Below are 20,281 nucleotides of genomic sequence, written 5' to 3'. Positions count from 1 at the left end.
ACAATACAATCGAAAACCAATGACGGGACAAACGAAGCCAATCACGGGACAATCGAAGCCAATCACGGGACAATCGAAGCCAATCACAGCACAATCGAAGCCAATCACGGGACAATCGAAGCCAATCACGGGACAATCGAAGCCAATCACGGGACAATCGAAGCCAATCACAGCACAATCGAAGCCAATCACAGGACAATCAAAAACCAATCACGGGACAATCTAAGTCAGTCACAGGGCAATTGAGACAATTGGAGCCAATCAAAGCACAATCAAGCGTTACAGACAGGAGATTAGATATACACAATGGCAGGGGGGTGATCTAGGGCAGGGTGGAGTGATCAGAGGGAGATATAAGGGCAGGGGGGAGGGTGATCAGGAGCCTGCAGTGACAGGTGGTGACGGGGTGATTGATAGGTAATTACAGAGGAGAAAATAAGCAAGCAATGCACTGGCGGGGGGTCTGTGGGCGATCTGAGGGTTCGGGTGGGTGATTGGGTGCCCGCAAGGGGCAGATTAGGGTCTAATCTGATGGGTAGCAGTGACAGGGGGTGATGGGGTGATTGATAGGTGATCAGAAGGTAATTACAGGGTAGAATATATGCAAGCAATGCACTGGCAAGTTGATCAGAGGGGGTCTCAGGGCAATCTGAGGGGGTGGGCGGGTGATTGGGTGCCCAAAAGGGGCAGATTAGGGACTGATCTGATGGGTAGCAGTGACAGGTAGTGACAGGGGGTGATTGATGGGTGATTGATGGGTGATCAGTAGGTGTTTAGAGGAGAGAAAAGATGTAAACAATGCACTTGGTAGGTGTTATGAGGGTGGGCCTGTGGGCGATCTGAGCGTGTGGGTGGGTGATCAGATGCCCGCAAAGGGCAGGTTAGGGTCTAATCTGATGGGTGGCAGTGACAGGTGATGACAGGGGGTGATCGATGGGTGATTGACAGGTGATTGACAGGTGATTACAGAGAATAGCTGTATACAGTACAGGGGGGGGGGGAGGTCTGGGGGGGGGTCTGGGGAGGATCTGAGGGTGTGGGGGGGTGATCAGGCGCCCCCAGGGGGAAGTTTAGGACCTGATCTAAAAGATAGCGTTGACAGTTAGTGACAGGGGGTGATTGATAGGTGATTAGGGGGGTGATTGGGTGCAAACAGTGCTGTCAGGGGGTGGGCAGGGGGGGGTCTGATGGGTGCTGTGGGCGATTAGTGTGCAGGGGGGGCAGGATCAGTGTGCTGGCATTTGGACTCACAGTGCTGCCTTCCTCTCTGGTGGTCGATCGAGCGCTGTGACCACCAGGGAGGAGGCAGCGTGTATAATACGCTTTGTTTACCTAACAAAGCGTATTATACACTTTCAATTGGCCATTTCAAAAAGTTGCAACCCGCCGGCGCTGCTGATTGGCCGGCGGGTTGACGTCACATGTGGGCGGAGCCTAATGCCGGCGATGCGCGCGCAATCCGCGCGCGCGATCGCCCGCAATCCCCTCCCCCAGGACCCGACGCCATTCTGCGTTACGTGGTCCTGGGGCTGCCACTTTGCCGCCGCCAATATGAAGTAGGCGGTCGGCAAGTGGTTAAACTCATTTTTTTAAACTCCTTACAGGTTTCTTTTAACCACTTACAGGAGTCATCAGGGGGTTTTAAGAACAATAAGTGCTACTTACCCGGGGCTTCGTCCAGCCCCAAGCTCCATTTGGCTGTGAAGCTTCCCGGTCCCCAGCAATGACGACTGCGCAAGCGGCGCTGTCAATCACCGCCACGTGGACCGGAGCGTACTGCGCAGGAGTATTCAATATGATTAAATCTAAATTTTCCATCTCTCCTATTCAATAAAATATTCACATTTGATCCAAAACGATCACAGCTTCTCAATTTAATTTGACATAGATGCAATCCTGTCTGTTAATTTGACATAGATGCAATCCTGTCTGTTACCTGGAAGTTTGGCAGAATGAGTACAAGTGAAACGTGTGTGGCCAGCAGCATTGTGTGTAAGAGGAGACTTTAGCTGCATGAGGCCTCAGTACACCCACATGGAGCTGTGTTTTGGATTCCACATGCTCTCCACACAAGTCTTGTCTTCCTGCTCTTTTATCTCAGCCGCCTGCGTGCGTAGCCATAACTGTGTGTGAGGCGGGAAGAAGAGCCCTCCCGTGCCTGCTGCTCTCCTCACACACCTGCGCTCTGCCCTGAGCCTGGAAGGCAGCTCCCACCACCACCACCTCTGCCTGTCACCCCCTCCTTCCAGCCAGCATTCTGCGGGTTTATCACACATTCTCTATCTGCTCCAGACTCCCATTCACTCGGTGCAGCATTCCCCTCCCCCAAGCGAGTCAGTGACAAGTGCCCAGAATATTAAACGTAGGGAGATGCTGAGCAGCCCTGGGACCTCTCTGAGACGGGACATCAGTGGGCAAAGGCGGGCGGGAATGGGAGGGGTGCTGCCTGGCATCGCCTGCCCTTCCTGAGTGGGCACTATCTCTGATTATAGGCTGGCGATGCCAGCTCTTACCTCACCTTCCCTGCTGATGGTGTCTGATTCCCCAGCTTTGTTTCTCCTCTGTGTTGCAGCATTTGTTGGACTTTTTCCCTTCCTATGTTACTTTCTCCAGTTGCCTGATTTGCCTCTGATTGTTAGGGCCAGTTCAAGTTCTGGAAGGTTTGTCCCAGGAAGTCTGGACCTGTCTGCACTTTTGAACACTTTCCAAACCTATTTACAGCAAAAAAAAAAAGGGGCACCCAGACTGCCTGCCATAAGTTGTGTTATTTTATTCAATAAGTCATCGTGCCATCAGATCACTGGATGTATAAAATTACGGATCAGAACCTACAGGAGCTGTTTCAGTTGCACAAATTCCAAAAGTGCTAGGCTAATGTAAGTCAATGAGCATAGCTCCCAACTTTGGAAACTCAGTCCTCTCTGCCCCTCTTTCTTCCTCATTTGTCCCTCTTTCAGGAATGATGTACAGATCTGTGTAAATATATGTATTTTTCTACTGAAAAATGTGTTTTAATTGACACTAATCGATTCCCATCCTTTAAATTGATATACCATATTTTTAACCCAGGAAAATCTTGTCAAAAGTCGGGGGTCATCTTATACGCCGGGTGCCATCTTATAGAGCATGTGCTGAAACTTCCGAGGCAGACTGCAGAATCTGTGGTTGCCGCACACGGTGGGGGAGCTCAAAAACGTTCACGGCAGCATCCCCGCCATATACATCGACCGTATGAAAGCAGCAAGGGTGGTGCTGCACAAGTAGTCTTAAGATAGCCATACACTGGTCAATTTGCCATCAGATCGACCAACAGATAGATCCCTCTCTGATCGATCGTATGGCTGCCTTTACTGCAAACAGATTGTGAATCGAATACAGCATGAAATCGATTCACCATCTGTGAAGCTGTCGCTGCCGCCCCCCGCCAGCTATACATTACCTGCTCCGCCGGCACGAGTCCTCCGGTCTCCGCTGTCTTCTTCTCCGAGCTGGGCTCAGAGTCCGGCTGGCTTCACTGAACTTCCTGTTCGGGGAACAGTAGAGGGCTCTCAACTGTTTAAACTTCCTGCCGGGACAGGAAGTTCAGTGAAGCCAGCCGGACTCGGAGCCCAGCGCGGAGAAGAAAACAGCGGAGAGAGCGGGGACACGCGCCGGCGGAACAGGTAATGTATTGCAGCTAGCGGCGGTCGTCGGGCATTCGAAAGCCACTATTGACGCACTCCTGACCCGCCGGCGATACAGCAAAAATTTTCCGCATGGACGGATCGATGGGAATGATTGATTTCAGACGGAAATCGATCGTTCTGTCAGTGTTTGCGCAACGAATTTGACAGCAGATTCGATCACAGTGATCGAATCTGCTGTATATCGGTGGGAAAATCGTTAGGTGTATGGGCCCCTTAAGAGACAGAGATAGCTGACCAATCCAAGCAGTCTTTGCATACAACCAGTAATTTGCTGGTTTGTATACTGGGTACCTCATACAGTACAGCACTAGTATCTGTACCTGTTTATATAGTATAGCAGCAGTACATACAGTACAGTATACAAATTTCCGACTGTCAAGAGGGTACGGCCCCGTTTACACTTAAAGGAATACTTAAGCCCCCCAAAAAAATGATATTTACTCACCCGGGGCATCCCTCAGCCCTCTGAAGCTGGATGGTGCCCTCGCAGCCCCGCTCCGATCGTCCTGTCCCTGCCGGCGGCTACTTCCGGGTTCGGCGACAGCCGCCGACAGGCTGGGAACGTGGCGGATTCTCTGCGTTCCCAGCAGCTATATCACCCTCTATGCTGCTATAGCGTATACGCTACACAAGTACACAAATCCAAAAAAAAGAAGGAAATAACAATCGCTAGCATTCAAATCAAAAGCTCCAGAAATTGTTCTGGAAAGCATTGTTAACCACTTTAAGGCCACGTCACGGCAATGGGTGTGAACACGGCGGCTCCCCCAATCAGCGTAAAGTCCTGGGGAAGTGTTTTGCAGGGGATCATGCGCACCGATGCCTTCAGTCTCCCAGCGGCGATCGTCGCTCGGAGACTGTTAGACGGCGAAACCGCCATCTTTTATTGCTGTACAGCACTCGATCTACCGCAGCGCTGCACTGGGGACAGCCGTGTCTGGGGACAACCGTGTTCACGACTGTCCCCTCCAGAGTCAAACAGTGATTGGTTGTCATAGTCTGAAGCCTATGACAGACGATCACGCTGATTGGCTGGCGGGGGGAGGGAGATAAAATACATAAAAAAATATGTAAAAATAATATAAAATAAAACAAATAAATATTTATTAAAAAAAAACATTGGGGGAGAGATCAGACCCCACCAACAGAGAGCTCTGTTGGTGGGGAGAAAAGAGGGGGGGATCACTTGTGTGCTGAGTTGTGCGGCCCTGCAGCGAGCCTTAAAGGGGAACTGAAGAGAGAGGTATATGGAGGCTGTCATGTTTATTTCCTTTTAAGCAATACCAGTTGCCTGGCAGCCCTGCTGGTCTATTTCTCTGCAGTAGTATTTGAATAAAACCAGAAACAAGCATGCAGCTAGTCTTGTCAGATCTGACTTTAAAGTCTGAGCCACTGAAACACCTGATCTGCTGAATGCTTGTTCAGGGGCTATGGCTAATAGAATTAGAGGCAGAGGATCAGCAGGGCTGACAGGCAACTGGTATTACTTAAAAGGAAATAAACATGACAGCCTCCATATACCTCTCTCTTCAGTTCCCCTTTAAAGCTGCAGTGGCCCAATTTCAGAAAAATGGGCTGGTCTTTCGGGGGGTTTAACACTGCGGTCCTCAAGTGGTTAAAATCACTGCACACTGCACTTTGTAATTGCCTTTTGTGATTTCTAGTGGGTCCCAGCCCTTCACAATTGCCAGTTTAATGCTTTTTAAATAGGTCCAGGGACCGCCTCCAAATGTGAACAGATGGGAATCGGGAATACAAAATATGCTTTGCAATCATTCAGAAATTGTAGTACAAGAAGCAGCCACTGAAAACCTCGATCATGAGACAGGTCTATCCTAGACAGCAGAAGCTGAGTGGTTAGTCATGAGGCCCCCCCTCATCATTGTGTAACTTGTCTGGTGGTCTAATGGTATTCTACGGGCAGGGTAGGTTCTAGACTTTTTGCTGCCTGCGGCAAACTTGTGAGGATGCCCCCCTCCCACCCCGATTTGGAATGATCATACAGCACCCCACAATTTACTCTGCTTCATTAATGTTCTCACATGACATGCTGCAGCTCAACACAGTAACACACTGGCTGGCTGTGAGTCTGTGACATAAACTGCTCACCCTCAGCCACTACATTCCTCCTCAGGAAGGTACACACAGTACAAAACTATTTGGCAACTTGGAAGAGAAAACAATCGGCACTAGATGCACCTGGCAGCCTATGGTGGGAGGCTGGTGACCAGCTCACTGTGCCTCTGGCGAGAGAGATCCACTCAGCAAAGAAGAAAGGCAAAGTCCGGGCACCACATGAGTTGCAGAAGACACCACACAGACCAACCGTGATGTGTTATTTGTTTGGTGGGATGAAATAAAGTGGTGTCTTCTGCAACTCATCTGGTGCCCGGACTTTGCCTTTCTTCTTTGCTGGACAGTACAAAACTGCTGCCCTTGAAATCTCTGCACCTGATGCAGATGTTCCACCTTGCTCCATGAGAGAACCGGCGCTGCCTACGGGGAGGATACCAACATCATTCCTCCCACTCCTTTCATGCCCCGCATGTCCCCTGTGACATCCCTGGTGGTAGCCCCCCGCCTTGTCCCCATATGGGTTGTCTGGTATAGTGGTACCCTGGGGAGAGGGGGGCCGACATTATTCCTCCCACCCTCCCCATGGCTACTCCTGTATCCCCCTGCAATGGTGTGCCTTGTAAGTAAATCTATCGTGACCCTGATACTTCCATGCTCCTCGGCAGCCATCCGCTCTCTAACTGCCTGATCTCTGCAAAGGGATCAGGTGATATTTACTCACAAGCAACAGCACTGCGCCCTACTGTGTAGGGTGACACAGGAGGGGGGCCCATGGAGACAGTGGCGTATCAATAGGGGGTTGCAGAGGTAGCGACCACACCGGAGCCCTTGGGCCAGGGGGGTCCCATGGGGCCCTTCCTTAACCAAAGTATTAGCTTTTTATTGGTCCTGTGCTGGTAATAATCACTTCTATAGATGCTTTGAATAGTAACAATCATTAACAAACTGTTCCCCATCCCCTTCTTGCACCTCTAATACTGTGGATGACCTTGGCAGGTTTTGTTGCACCGTGTCAAGTGTTACATATAGAGTGCTTAGGGGGGGGGGGGGGGGGATGTAAAACTCGAACCAGGGCTCTTAGCTACTCCACTGCATGGTGAGGGAGGAATGATGTTGGCCCCCCTCCCCAGATATCCAGACTCTTCAACACCAATCGCCCCCACTCGTTGGACCCCCAATCGCTTCTGCCCAGGTGTGACAACCAGTTCGGCCCTCGTCCCGCTTAGTACGCCACTGCACATTACTCCTGCACAAGTATCTGGGCACTGGCTGCTTGCTATTAAAATCAGAAGCGTCTGTCTATGGCATGCAAGTATATTTTATATAGTGCAGAACCTTCCTTTATGTTACACCAGGCTTTCTCAATCAGGGTTCCCTGGAACCGCAGGGTCCTTGGGGACATTGCAGGGGTTCCCTGGCATTTCTCCCTCCAGTGAGACTGATCTCAGGCGGCTCGGAGAAATAACCTCCTTGGCTCCTCTATAAAAATAAGGTATAAATGGGGATCAGTACAATAAGGAGCACATTTATAAAAACAATAGGATAGTGAGGCAGTATAATAAAGAGCCATATTATTATTATGGGGGTTTTCTTTAACCTCCCTGGCGTTATGATTATTTCCAGATTCAGGTTATAAAAGCCGTGCAATTTTTTCACAAGCTTTTAGACCCTAAAAACGAAAAAAAACATACCACAGAGAGATTTGCAGCATCTCCTGCATAAAACTCACTCAGGCATGAGATTACCGCTCTGAGTTGCGCATTTCCGTCCCGAGCCTGACTCAGGATTACTGCTAAAGAGGTTAATTGTGGGAACACTACCACAAGAAACACTACCACAGGCTACTATAGTAGGGAGCACTATAAAGGAGGAACATGGAATGGGGGCCAAACATGGAGACTGTTATAGTTAATAAAGTTTTTAGCCACACCTTCTTTTAAAGACCTTGCCACCTGCAAACTAAATCACCCCCCCCCCCCCCCCCACCAATACAGGGGTTCTCTGAGATCCACAAATTATTTTAAGGGTTCCTCCGGAGTGAAAAGGTTAAGACTCCTGTCTCTATTATGTTACCCCCTGTACAGCATCCCCTGAAGGAACCAGAGTTACCTCATGAAATGCCTCTAGGCTGACTTTGTTTCAGGGGAGTCGGTGAAGATTTCTTTTATTTTTCCACATTCTTTTTATTTGAATTATCAAAGAATTGAACAAGAAAAGAGAACTATAACAAAAAAAACCATGATGTTCTGATGCAAAACCACAGCTGTGCCCTTTTCAGACATTTCAGAGGTCTTCTTTCTTTTTTAGTTTTTTGTTATAAAAGCCCTAAGTGCAGAATGGAAAATTCAGGGATTGAGGAATGTTGTATACTTAAAACATACAATGTTCTGTTTCCTTTATAAAATGTGAATTTTTTTTCCTGAGGCTTATGAGTTACCTCATACCTATGTACCCTATGTACCCCTTTCACAAAAAAGATTTGTCATTTTTAGGTTCATTGTTCATTTCATTTTACAATTTTGTACTTAAAAATATGTACCTTTTAAAATATTTTAGTTTCATTCTGCAGGTTCAGATATATATATATATATATATATATATATATATATATATATATATATATATATATATATATATATATATATATTGTAAATATGGATTTATAACCCTTTACAATCCTATAGAATCCCTCCATTTCATTAAAAACATTGATAACGTATTAGAAATATAGATCAATAATATTTTTATGTGCGATCGATGCTAGATATTGCTTTTTTTAGCCCCTGTACTACACACCTTTGGGCTAATTAGAATACTTGATTAAATTTCCAATTAAAAATTGAAGTTATGGTGATTTTTCCTAGTACTCTATAAAGATATAAATACATATTTACTCATTTTAAATGCCACACAATAATCCCCCTAAGTTACAAGCATATATTGCACATATGAGGCAACATTTTGTGATCAATGTCAGTTATTGCCTTGTTTACATCACTGTATTACATACCCTTGGGCTGTTTAGGACTCTCTAAATATTTTGTTTCCTATATGTGGTGATTTTCTATTTTCCTTTTGTGTCACAGCAAGGTTTTGTTAAAATTTGGGATACGTGAAGTTAGGGTTTGTGATGAACAAGGTTAGAGTTTGTGCAGGCAGGGCCAGTTCTGGCAGTTTTGGTCCCCCAAGCAAAGCACCGTTTGGCTCCCCCAATCTTATGAATATTATAACCTACATTAATTAGTTTTGCAAGCTCCATTAACATAATCATAGGTATACAGAAATTATGTTTTTTAAAGAGACTATGTAACAACATTTTCCTCCTTATTTCTTCTATCCTATAAGTTCCTATACCTGTTCAAATGTGGTCTGGCTTACTGCAGCCTTTTCTAGTTGCACAGTGGCTGTGTTATCTCTGTTATATGATCTAATGTTCTATCTTCTGTCGGCTCAGACAGGAATGTGCTGTCTGCTGTTATTGGCAGAAGCTATACTCACCCTCTCCACAGCCTATCACAAGCTGGTAACAGCCATGTCTTTTGTTTGTAAACACTGTCTAAAACTGGCAATTACAAGCCAGGATTGCAGCAGGGAGTGGTAGAAACAGCCAGTCATGCCGGATATCTCCCAGGAATGCTGGGGGGGGGGTCAATCTTACCTGAATGACGTCTTCATCGAGTCCATACGCATCGCCTCCCATCATGCGTTCCAAGCGTCGCATTCGCCGGTTACTTAACTACAAGTACTTCCTCCTTCCGGGTTGAAGGAAGAAGTGATTGTGTCAAGTGACCGGCGAATGCGGCTCTTGGAACGCATGGTGGGAGGCGACGCGTATGGACCCGATGAAGACGTCATTCAGGGGTAAGGTTGACCCCCTCGACCGCCCCCCCCCCCCCCCCCCCCCCCCGCACAGCATTCCTGGGAGATATCTGGATAGCAACTATCCGGATTTCTCCCGGGTAGAAGTTGAGCATGACTGGAAACAGCACAGAGGGGCCCAGGAGAACATAATGAATAGAAAGGTATGCTTTTTATTGTAAGAATTTTAGAGTACAGATTCTCTTTAAAATAAGTCTACAAAGGATTTGCAGATACAACTTACTAGCCCTAACTCACAGAATCCAAATAACAAACCTTTCCTATAATTGGTATGAGGGGTGTCTAGCCACTTTATAAAAAACATTACACCGTTTGTGTACAGCCTTTTTAGAGATTAAGATATTGTCATGGGAATGCAGAGGAAGTGCAATAAAAAAGACCAAAGCTAAGATGTTTACAGTTCAAAGTGGACGAACCCAAACGGTTGCACATCGCACAATGAAAAGTCTTTAATACACGTATAGTTGCTGAAGAAATTCACTGCTCTGTGTATTCTCCTCAGCAGCTGTATATGCGAACTGTGCTGGGGCTCTCTGCTTATAAAGTAAACACTGAGGCTTAACCCTTTCAGTACTCCCAGAAAAGTGAAACCAAGTTAAACAACTTTTTTTTTTTCTTAAATTGTTATGAAGGGGTTTTTTTCCCCTTAAGATTATCATGTTGTGGCTAATCTTTTGGAGCAAAGTTGAAGTTCTAAGTTTAGTTTAACTTTAAAAAGTACAGTAATAGCGGCTGCTATAAAACCGTTATACTATTTACGTCTTCTTTGTTCAAATGTAGAAAGGAGGCTGGCACCACCAAGTAGAAAAGTAAAAAATTAGCTCTTTATTGATCAGTCATAAAATGACAGCATGGTCAAAAATAAGGCTTAGGCGGCGACAGCCCGCTGTTTCAAGCTGATATAGCTCTTTCTCAAGCCGAACAGCCCATAAAATGTTAACAACAATGACCACACACTTATATACTGGTCTATACATTAATTAGCCAATCATTTCAAAATCAGAAACACCAATCAGAGTGCAAGGGCGTGTGGATGGACCTGATGGGGAACAGGCAGTGTGTGATGTCATCAGAACATACCTCCCAGTCAGCTGACCAAGGGCAGCCCATCACAGCATGGTAGAGAAAGCCTCCTATGTGAAAGCAGGATGTGCATTGTAAACAAAGATCACATGCACCAATAGGGACAGGCTCAAACAGCCCACCCTTCAAAATATGGCATGGTATACGCGTGCAAACGTCCGCATAGTACGCGTCCCATAGACGCGATAATAATGCGTACTAGCCGCCATAGCTCGCCATCCAAACGCATTATCAAAAGGATGCGTACAAAAGAGACGCATAATGCGTAATAATGGACGCAAGGTAGCCGCATATCGCTACTAACGCAACAAATGCGTACAAACCGACGTAAAAACGCCCCCTAGCTGCTTAACCATATGATGGATGCGTGCAAAAAGACGCTTAACGCGTGATACTGGACACCATAGTCACATACTGTTCGTACCACTGCCATATTAATGCGTAAAAACCGACGCAAAAATGCCTTCCGGGCGCATAAAAACGGAAGTACGAAAAATGGCGGAACTCATATCAAGTCACACCTTATACTAATGCACAACACTATACACGTAGAAGCCGCATAGCTAGAAGGGACAGTTCTCACCAGGCCACAATGTTCTTCCCTCCATCAGCTCGCAGGGACTAAAAAGAGAAAACAAAACAAAACACATCACTGCAAAAATATCAAAGTGTTCAAAATGTTGTAATGCTCCCAACCAGTGTTCCACACCCCCTAGCACAGCATAATAGCTGCCTCTTGTCATAGTAAATTTCCCACAACACTATTTACAGATTCAACAGGAAAATTTAAACACAAAAACTTAGATCGTATTCCCTATTAAGTCCCCCCTTTCCCATCACATGCAACTTTTTAATCCACCAAGCCTCTCTTTTGGCCAACTCATCCTGTCTACTTAATCTCCCTCGCCAATTGCTCGGAACACTGTCAATAACCTGAACTTTAAATTGGGACAAATTGTGTCTGGCTGAAACAAAATGGCTGGACACAGCCTGGGTCATATCCTTGCCACGTATGGCCGTCTTATGGCCAGACATTCTAACCTTCAAAGCATTGGTGGTCATACCCATGTATCCCAATCCACAGGGGCATTTAATTAAATACACTACGTAACTAGAATCACAGGTATATCTGTGTCTAACCGTGAATCTTTCCCCTGTAGTGGGATGCGTGAAAGACCCACCCTTAGCTATATGGCTACAAAGATGGCAATTGAGGCACGTAAAGGTACCATGTCTATTTTGTATGACTTGTGTCCTCGGCTGGCGATGATGGAAAACCTTGTCTCTAACAGTAGGGGCCCTTCTGAAAGACATTACTGGGGGGTACCTAAATTCAGGTATCGTAGGGAACGCATCTTGTAACAGATGCCAATGATGTCGAATTGCCCATCCAACCAGGGAATTTTAGTCATATGTCGATGGCTTGAATAAAAAGATGGAGGAGTACAGGAAAAATGGTGAGGAGATCAAGAGATCGAAATATCATCGTGATCTCTCAGATTACACTACGGGCTATGTTTATGCCTGGCAAAGGGCCTCTGGAGCCTCGAGAGGTAGAAGGAATCCTAAGCCTGGACGTCCTAAACGGAGGGACCCTAGACCAGTTACCTCTGAGCCACAATCCTCATCCAGTGATTTTTTTACCATCCTCCCGGGAGGTCTCACCGAATGGCCGAGGAGGAGGAGAAGGAGAGGGGGCAGGAGGTATAAGCAAAGTAGGCACCAAAGATCAAATGACCCTCAGACAAAGAAAGGACCAGAAGGTCCCTCACTAGTAGTGAATATCTCCAGCCATGAACTATCTGCTATTGAGGAACGAGTACTGAATTATGGACTTTCCTTTTGCCCGACTCACAAACCAGATTTTTTTTGTGCTTGATCAAGAACTGTTTCGCTTTTTCCGTAACATCAAACTAAAGCATTTTTTTGGTACTAGACATGACTTTCCGGTGGAAAATAGAGAAAATACGGATGTGCTGTCGCTGAGGAACACTGGACTTAGGAACAAAAGTCGTTTCACACCTCCTAGCCACCCAATGATTGATGTGTTTATGGAGAGAGTTAAGGAAGAGATTGGTGGGATAGAGTCAAGGGCCGGTAGCTTTAGTGTAGACTTTAATTTGAGTAGGGAGGAGCATGCAGCATTAGTTGGTCTAGGACAACGTTTGGAGATAACAATACGTCCAGCAGATAAAGGAGGTGCAGTTGTAGAATCAGAATCAGAATCAGAATCAATTTATTTTCGCCAAGTAAGTTTGCACCTACAAGGAATTTGTCTTGGCAGTTGCTTAACAAACACAAACAAAAAACAATACAAGGACAGACAGTGTGAATATTACAAGTTAAGGACATTATAAGTATAGTGGCAGTAAGCAATGTGAGAATTGTTCATGTTTAGTTCTGTGCTGATTACTTTCAGTCCTAGCAGCTCTAACGTGGTTCAGCATTAAGTATGGCTACTGCTTGAGGAAAAAAACTGTTCCTGTGTCTGGAGGTTTTGGTAGCGATTGACCGGAATCTTACTCCTGAAGGCATGCGCTGGAAGATGGAGTAAGCTGGGTGAGAGGGGTCAGAGGCAATTTTGGTCGCTCTCTTTCTGCACCTGCTAGTGTAAAGATCCTGCAGGGAAGGTAAGCTACAGCCAATTATCCTTTCCGCTGATCGGATGATGCGCTGCAGCCTCCCCTTTTCTAATGCTGAGCAGGAGCTGAACCATACAGTCATAGATGATGTTATGGTTGATTCGATGATTGCAGTGTAGAACTGCACCATTAGCTTTTGAGGTAGGCCAAACTTTTTCAGCTGCCGCAGATGGTACATTCTCTGTTGTGCTTTCTTGACAATAGTGGCAGTGTTGTTGTCCCATTTTAAGTCGTTTGAGATCGTGGACCCAAGAAACTTGAATGACTCTACTTGGGTTATTGTGGATCCATTTATGGTTAAGGGGAGGTGCTGGGGGGGAGATCTCCTAAAGTCTATTATCATCTCCATGGTTTTGAGAGCATGAGTTAGATACATTGTATTATGAACAGGAGATCTTGGGACAGTTAACACAACATGATGTATATGCTAAGGTGGAGGGGGATCCGACAAGAGCAGTGCAGCTGTGTATCAAATCTGTACTTGATGATGCGAAGTCTTGTAATATTATTGTTGATAACTTTTTTACTTTCCTCCAACAGGATTCACCCAAGATCCCAACTTTTTACACTCTTCCTAAAATACACAAGGACCCACGCCGGCCGCCGGGGAGACCCATTGTGGCCGGCGTGGGTTCTGTATTTGTACCCCTTGCCCAATATGTAGACCGGTTACTCCAACCTATTGTTACCTCTCTTGCATCCTACATTAGAGACACTGACATGTTCCTTACCAAATTGAGATCACTTGACATCTCTGGAGATGAGACTCTTCTTGTTACTCTTGATGTCGAAAGCCTCTACACCTCCATCCCTCATGATGGGGGTGTAGAGGCTGTAGAATGGTACTTGATGCAATATGCAGATATGTCTGAACCTCAGAGACAGTTCATTGTGAAATTGTTGAATATTATCTTGAGACATAATTATTTTTCTTTTCAGGATTCCTTTTATGTTCAGCGACGAGGCACGACGATGGGGTCGAATGTGGCCCCGTCCTATGCGGAACTTTTTATGGGTCTGTATGAAGACAGTTTTGTATACACCCACCCACTTTTCCACCGGCACGCTAAGTGCTGGTGGAGATATATTGACGACATTTTTTGTTTGTGGGCGGGGCCACATTCGACCCTCATTGACTTTGTTGCCTCTCTACATTCTTGTTGTCCAGCGATTAGACTAACTGTACATGCGGACAGCTGTGAGGCTACTTTTCTCGACGCACGCATTACTAGGAGACAGGATAGATTAATTACCGATTTGTATGTAAAACCCACCGATAGAAATTCATTGCTACACTACCAAAGTTTTCACCCTCCCCCAATTAAAAATGCCATTCCACAAGGCCAGTTAAAACGTGTTGAAAAAATAGTCTCTTGTGATGCTGAGGCAGTAACTCAGAAGAATATATTGAAACAAAAGTTTTTGGACAGGGGTTATCCTGATAGGACCCTGACTCCAAGAAATCACAAAAATCGTCGTGATCTTAAGCAATTTCGTATGCCATTTGTCTCTACATACAACACGTGTAGCGAACTGGTTGGACGGGCAATTCGACATCATTGGCATCTGTTACAAGATGCGTTTCCTACGATACCTGAATTTAACCTGAATTTAGGTACCCCCCATTAATGTTTTTCAGAAGGGCCCCTACTGTTAGAGACAAGGTTTTCCATCATCGCCAGCCGAGGACACAAGTCATACAAAATAGACATGGTACTTTTCCGTGCCTCACTTGCCATCTTTGTAGCCATATAGCTAAGGGTGGGTCTTTCACGCATCCCACTACAGGGGAAAGATTCACGGTTAGACACAGATATACCTGTGATTCTAGTTACATAGTGTATTTAATTAAATGCTCCTGTGGATTGGGATACGTGGGTATGACCACCAATGCTTTGAAGGTTAGAATGTCTGGCCATAAGACGGCCATACGTGGCAAGGATATGACCCAGGCTGTGTCCAGCCATTTTGTTTCAGCCAGACACAATTTGTCCCAATTTAAAGTTCAGGTTATTGACAGTGTTCCGAGCAATTGGCAAGGGAGATTAAGTAGACAGGATGAGTTGGCCAAAAGAGAGGCTTGGTGGATTAAAAAGTTGCATGTGATGGGAAAGGGAGGACTTAATAGGGAATACGATCTAAGTTTTTGTGTTTAAATTTTCCTGTTGAATCTGTAAATAGTGTTGTGGGAAATTTACTATGACAAGAGGCAGCTATTATGCTGTGCTAGGGGGTGTGGAACAGGAAGGCATTTTTGCGTCGGTTTTTACGCATTAATGTGGCAGTGGTACGAACAGTATGTGACTATGGTGTCCAGTATCACGCGTTAAGCGTCTTTTTGCACGCTTCCATCATATGGTTATGCAGCTAGGGGGCGTTTTTACGTCGGTTTGTACGCATTTGTTGCGTTAGTAGCGATATGCGGCTACCTTGCGTCCATTATTACGCATTATGCGTCTCTTTTGTACGCATCCTTTTGATAATGCGTTTGGATGGCGAGCTATGGCGGCTAGTATGCATTATTATCGCGTCTATGGGACGCGTACTATGCGGACGTTTGCACGCGTATACCATGCCATATTTTGAAGGGTGGGCTGTTTGAGCCTGTCCCTATTGGTGCATGTGATCTTTGTTTACAATGCACATCCTGCTTTCACATAGGAGGCTTTCTCTACCATGCTGTGATGGGCTGCCCTTGGTCAGCTGACTGGGAGGTATGTTCTGATGACATCACACACTGCCTGTTCCCCATCAGGTCCATCCACACGCCCTTGCACTCTGATTGGTGTTTCTGATTTTGAAATGATTGGCTAATTGATGTATAGACCAGTATATAAGTGTGTGGTCATTGTTGTTAACATTTTATGGGCTGTTCGGCTTTAGAAAGAGCTAAATCAGCTCGAAACAGCAGGCTGTCGCCGCCCAAGCCTTATTTTTTACCATGCTGTCATTTTATGACTGATCAATAAAGAGCTAATTTTTTTACTTTTCTACTTGGTGGTGTCAGCCTTCTTTCTACATTTGACTACTGAGGATTCTGAGGATACAGGGATCCAAGGCTTGGGCACACAACAGTTCCTTTCTATGGATAAGTGCTCCTCCAACTTCTGTTTTTGATACGTCTTCTTTGTTATGCGAATGAGCAGTGCTAGTGATGTGTTAAAATTACTATCCATCCCTATCTTATTGGAACTAACACTTGTGTATAAGCACATTGTTTTAAGTATACCTCACTAGTGCCTTCTCATGCAGCAGACAGCCTAGGCATCTGCCTGTTTTGCCTATGCTTAAAAATGGTGATCTGTGAAGGGCAAGGTTTGTATGAGGGCTGGAACCCACAGGAGCGCTTTTGGCAGCGTTTTGGCAGCGCTGCGATACGCTAGCGTTTTGCCAAAACGCTCAGCTGATGTTAATGGATGGGGCAACTTCCACAGGAGCGTTTGCGTTTCCCAGAAACGCAAACGCAGGACATGCAGCATTTTGGGAGCGTTAGCGCTTCAATGTAAAGTATTGAAACGCTCAGCAAAACCTAAACTGAGCGGTTCTGCTAGCGTTTTGCGGTTCAGCACACTGTAACAAAATGAAAAATAATTCACAGGACCAATCAGGATAAAAACGCAAAACGCTAGGCACCCGCTGGGGAAAAAAATACACTGTTGCAAAACGCGACCGAAAACTCGCATGAATCAGCTTGCAAACCGCTCAGGCAAAACGCTAGCGGTTGCGTTTAGCGTTTGCGGTTTGCAGTGGGTTCCAGGCCTAAGAGTTTGTGATGGATGGTTTTTTTTAGTATTTATTGGATTTATACAGCACCAACATATTACGCAACAGTGGACAATTAATAAAGTTACAGACAATGATAATAGGGTTGATAGACGACACAAGACAGGTAATAAGCAATAAGATACACAATACCAGATCATACACTGGAGTAGTAGTCCAAGTAATTAAAGTTTGCGTTATTCTGTAAACAGGATGCACAATTAGGCAGGATACACAAGGAGAGGGGTGGGGCCTGCCAAAGGCTTACAATACAAAGGGAGGGGCGTTGACTCAATAGTAGGGGGACTGCATTGAGAGGTTCTTGGCAGAGAGAGTTAGGGCATCCGTGAGGTAGGGTAGGCCTTCATGAAGAGGTGAGTTTTGAGGGCCTGTTTGAAGATGCTGAAGGAGGGGGCAAACCTAATGAGCAGTGGGAGAGAGTTCCACAGGATAAGGGTGCCTCTAATGAAGTCCTGTAGTCGTGCATGGGAGTGCGAGATGCGTGGGGTGGATAGGAGGAGGTTATTGGAGGAGCGGAGTGGGCGATCAGGCATTTATATGTTGACCAGGTCAGACATGTAGGTCGGGCAGGACTTGTGTATAGATTTGTAGGCCAGACATAGAAACTTGAAGTTGATTCTGACAAGTTAATTGGGGTTAGGGTTAGGTTTTCACTCAGATGAGTTAGGTTTCATCCGCAGTGCTTATACAATTCTATGTATTTTAGTTACATATGATCTATGCCACAAAAAATGATGGTTCTAAATAGAGCCCAAATAATTATAATTAGTGTTATTGCACAGTCTTCTGAAAACTAAAAAATGGCTGTGCCCCTCTCTAATTTGTAAAGCGATTACTTTAAAATATGGGATGAAATATTTTTCAGTTCATGGAATATGCCATGAGGACATTGTAACCTAGCGACGTAGAAGCTCGGGGTCACCACTTAGCTTAGCTGCTGGAAATGAGTCAGTTAGCAACTGATCTATTTTGCTACTTGCACTCCCCTTCCCTACTGGAATCTGCTCTATTGTTGCCGGAGGCCCAGAATTCAAGGCAAGCTGTTAGTCTGAACAAATATCTTCTTTTTACTGGATAGTTTCATTTTTTTCGCTTCTAATTAGCAGGGTTGAGCAGAACATTCTTGTAACCTGAATGCCTTTCTTACTAATATCGCTGATTTCAATGATTTCTTCTACTTCTAAATGCAGCCCAGTCTGGATATAATATCTGAACGTCATGCAAAAATAACAATGAAAGCATTTATTATAAATTGTTCAGACCCGTTTCCAGCAGTGTTTTGGAGGGAATGTCAAACACTTCATATAACGAATTGTTTGTCAGAGGACACTCACCATTTATTCTCCAATACGAGGTTAAAAATGTTTAGTGACTTCATGTATGTTACACACAGCCAGGGCCTAATCTTGCAGCGGCACACTGAGCAGGGGAATAGGTGTGCAAAGCTTCGTTAGCATAAGGATTTGCGGGATTGGTGGAGGGCGGGGTTTAGAGTGGTATCATTTCTTTGTCTATCAGCTCCTGAGATGTAAATCCGGCTCAGAGGATTGTCCCGATTTCAGCTTCACAGAGGGAAGCCGCTGGATCCTGTAGAGGCTTCCCATGCCGTCCTCCGGTCCACCGTTGCCAAGAGTGGGCCCCCCAAAGGAGTTCTTGTTGGATTATGTCCTCTTTAAGGACGAGCGTAGCTGTACTTTTCCTGCGCAAGCTTGGCCACTCCTGTACAGTAAGCCAGAGCCACTCGTGCATGAGTGGCTCTGTGCTACTGCGCACGTGGGGTGCAGTGTGACCTCACTCCTGCATGAAGAGGAGTAGGGTTGAAAATGCACAGGAGGGTCCTGGGCAGTGGCAGAGGACAGCGTAGGAAACTTCTGAAGCATTCCAAGACTTCCCTATCCTTAAGTAAATATTTTATTTTTGACCCGAGGTTCTCTTTAAATAAATAAAATGATACCCTGATCAGTAATGCAGTGAACTTGCATGATCTATTTACACCACCTTTGAGATGCAGGCATGTTAACACCATTATATACATTATACGCTGTTACACTGTACTAAGAGCGCTTTCACACCAAAGAAATCGCAAAATGCCATCACACTGTAAAGCGAATTGTATGTGCTGAAAATGCAAGCGTATTTTAATTTGCGTTTTTCTACAACAGCTAACGTTCTCATACAGTAGGTGTGTGCTATACTTTACGTTTTTGTTTTTTTCAGGTCCTGAGTAACGCAGTTGTGTCCGCTTCTGTCCGTTTTTCAACATCTGTCACATTGATGTGTAACTGAAAAGTGGACACAACTGCATCAGTGAACTTAGGCCCTCAGCCAGTTGTTTACATCTGGCCTGCATCAAGACACCTTTTGCTTTTCTTCCCCCTCTTCTCTCCGTAGCATAGTACATAAGAGTCATGCAAACTGGTCTAAAGCCTGGTACACACATCCAATTTTGACTGGCCAATTTCACCACCTCCATGTAGCATGAGGTCACATTTTTGGATACTATGAACAGATTGTGTAGGAAAGCTTTCATACTACATGGAAATTGTAAAATCGGCCTATCAAAATTGGATGTGTGTACCAGGCTTGACTGTCAGAGGTTTCTAGGGATTATTATTAGGCGGCAGCGGTCATAAAATGTTTTGCAGCAATGTGAAATCACATGAGAAAATGCACATAATGTTTTCCTATGGGCCTACAGCAATTTCAGGAACCATCTACGATTTTGGTCAGTTATTAAAACTGGCTACTTTATTGCATGTCAGATGCGACTTGTCATTGATAATCATAAGCTACTGTAACAAATGCCTGTGTTTAAACACAGCCAAACACTCGAAACACAGCATCTGCATTTGTGACCCCTGTTGTGACACATCTTCGACATCTTCTGCTTTGAGGAAGTAAGACTATGCATGGAGTTTGTTCTCCCCGTGTCTGGGTGGGTTTCCTCCGGGAACTCCGGTTTCCTCCCACATATCATGAACAAACAGATAAGTTAATTGGCTTCCCCCTAAAAAAATTGGCTCTAGACTACGATACATACACTACACAATACATACTGCATACCTCCCAACTTTTTGAGATGAGAAAGAGGGACACTTAAGCCACGCCCCTGCCACACCCCTGATCACGCCC

At 45.4% G+C, this 20,281-nt stretch overlaps 1 protein-coding gene across 2 annotated transcripts in view; it reads right to left on the bottom strand.

Annotated features, from left to right (window-relative positions):
- The window catches only part of ZNF385A (zinc finger protein 385A), a 502,107-nt gene that overhangs the window by 311,651 nt on the left and 170,175 nt on the right, over window positions 1-20,281 (bottom strand). Inside the window, exon 1 of one of the 2 annotated variants that reach the window (XM_068267160.1) lies at window positions 1,937-2,074. The exons of the other annotated variant lie outside the window; for it this stretch is intronic. The gene's annotated coding sequence lies outside the window, so the exon portion shown is untranslated. Of the gene's footprint in view, window positions 1-1,936; window positions 2,075-20,281 lie in introns of those variants that run through there. 2 annotated transcript variants of the gene reach the window in all.

This window comes from Hyperolius riggenbachi, chromosome 2 (assembly GCF_040937935.1).
Source record: "Hyperolius riggenbachi isolate aHypRig1 chromosome 2, aHypRig1.pri, whole genome shotgun sequence".
Lineage (NCBI taxonomy): Eukaryota > Metazoa > Chordata > Amphibia > Anura > Hyperoliidae > Hyperolius > Hyperolius riggenbachi.
Note: the sequence above shows the minus strand (reverse complement) of the source record. Positions and strands in the feature narration are given on the sequence as shown.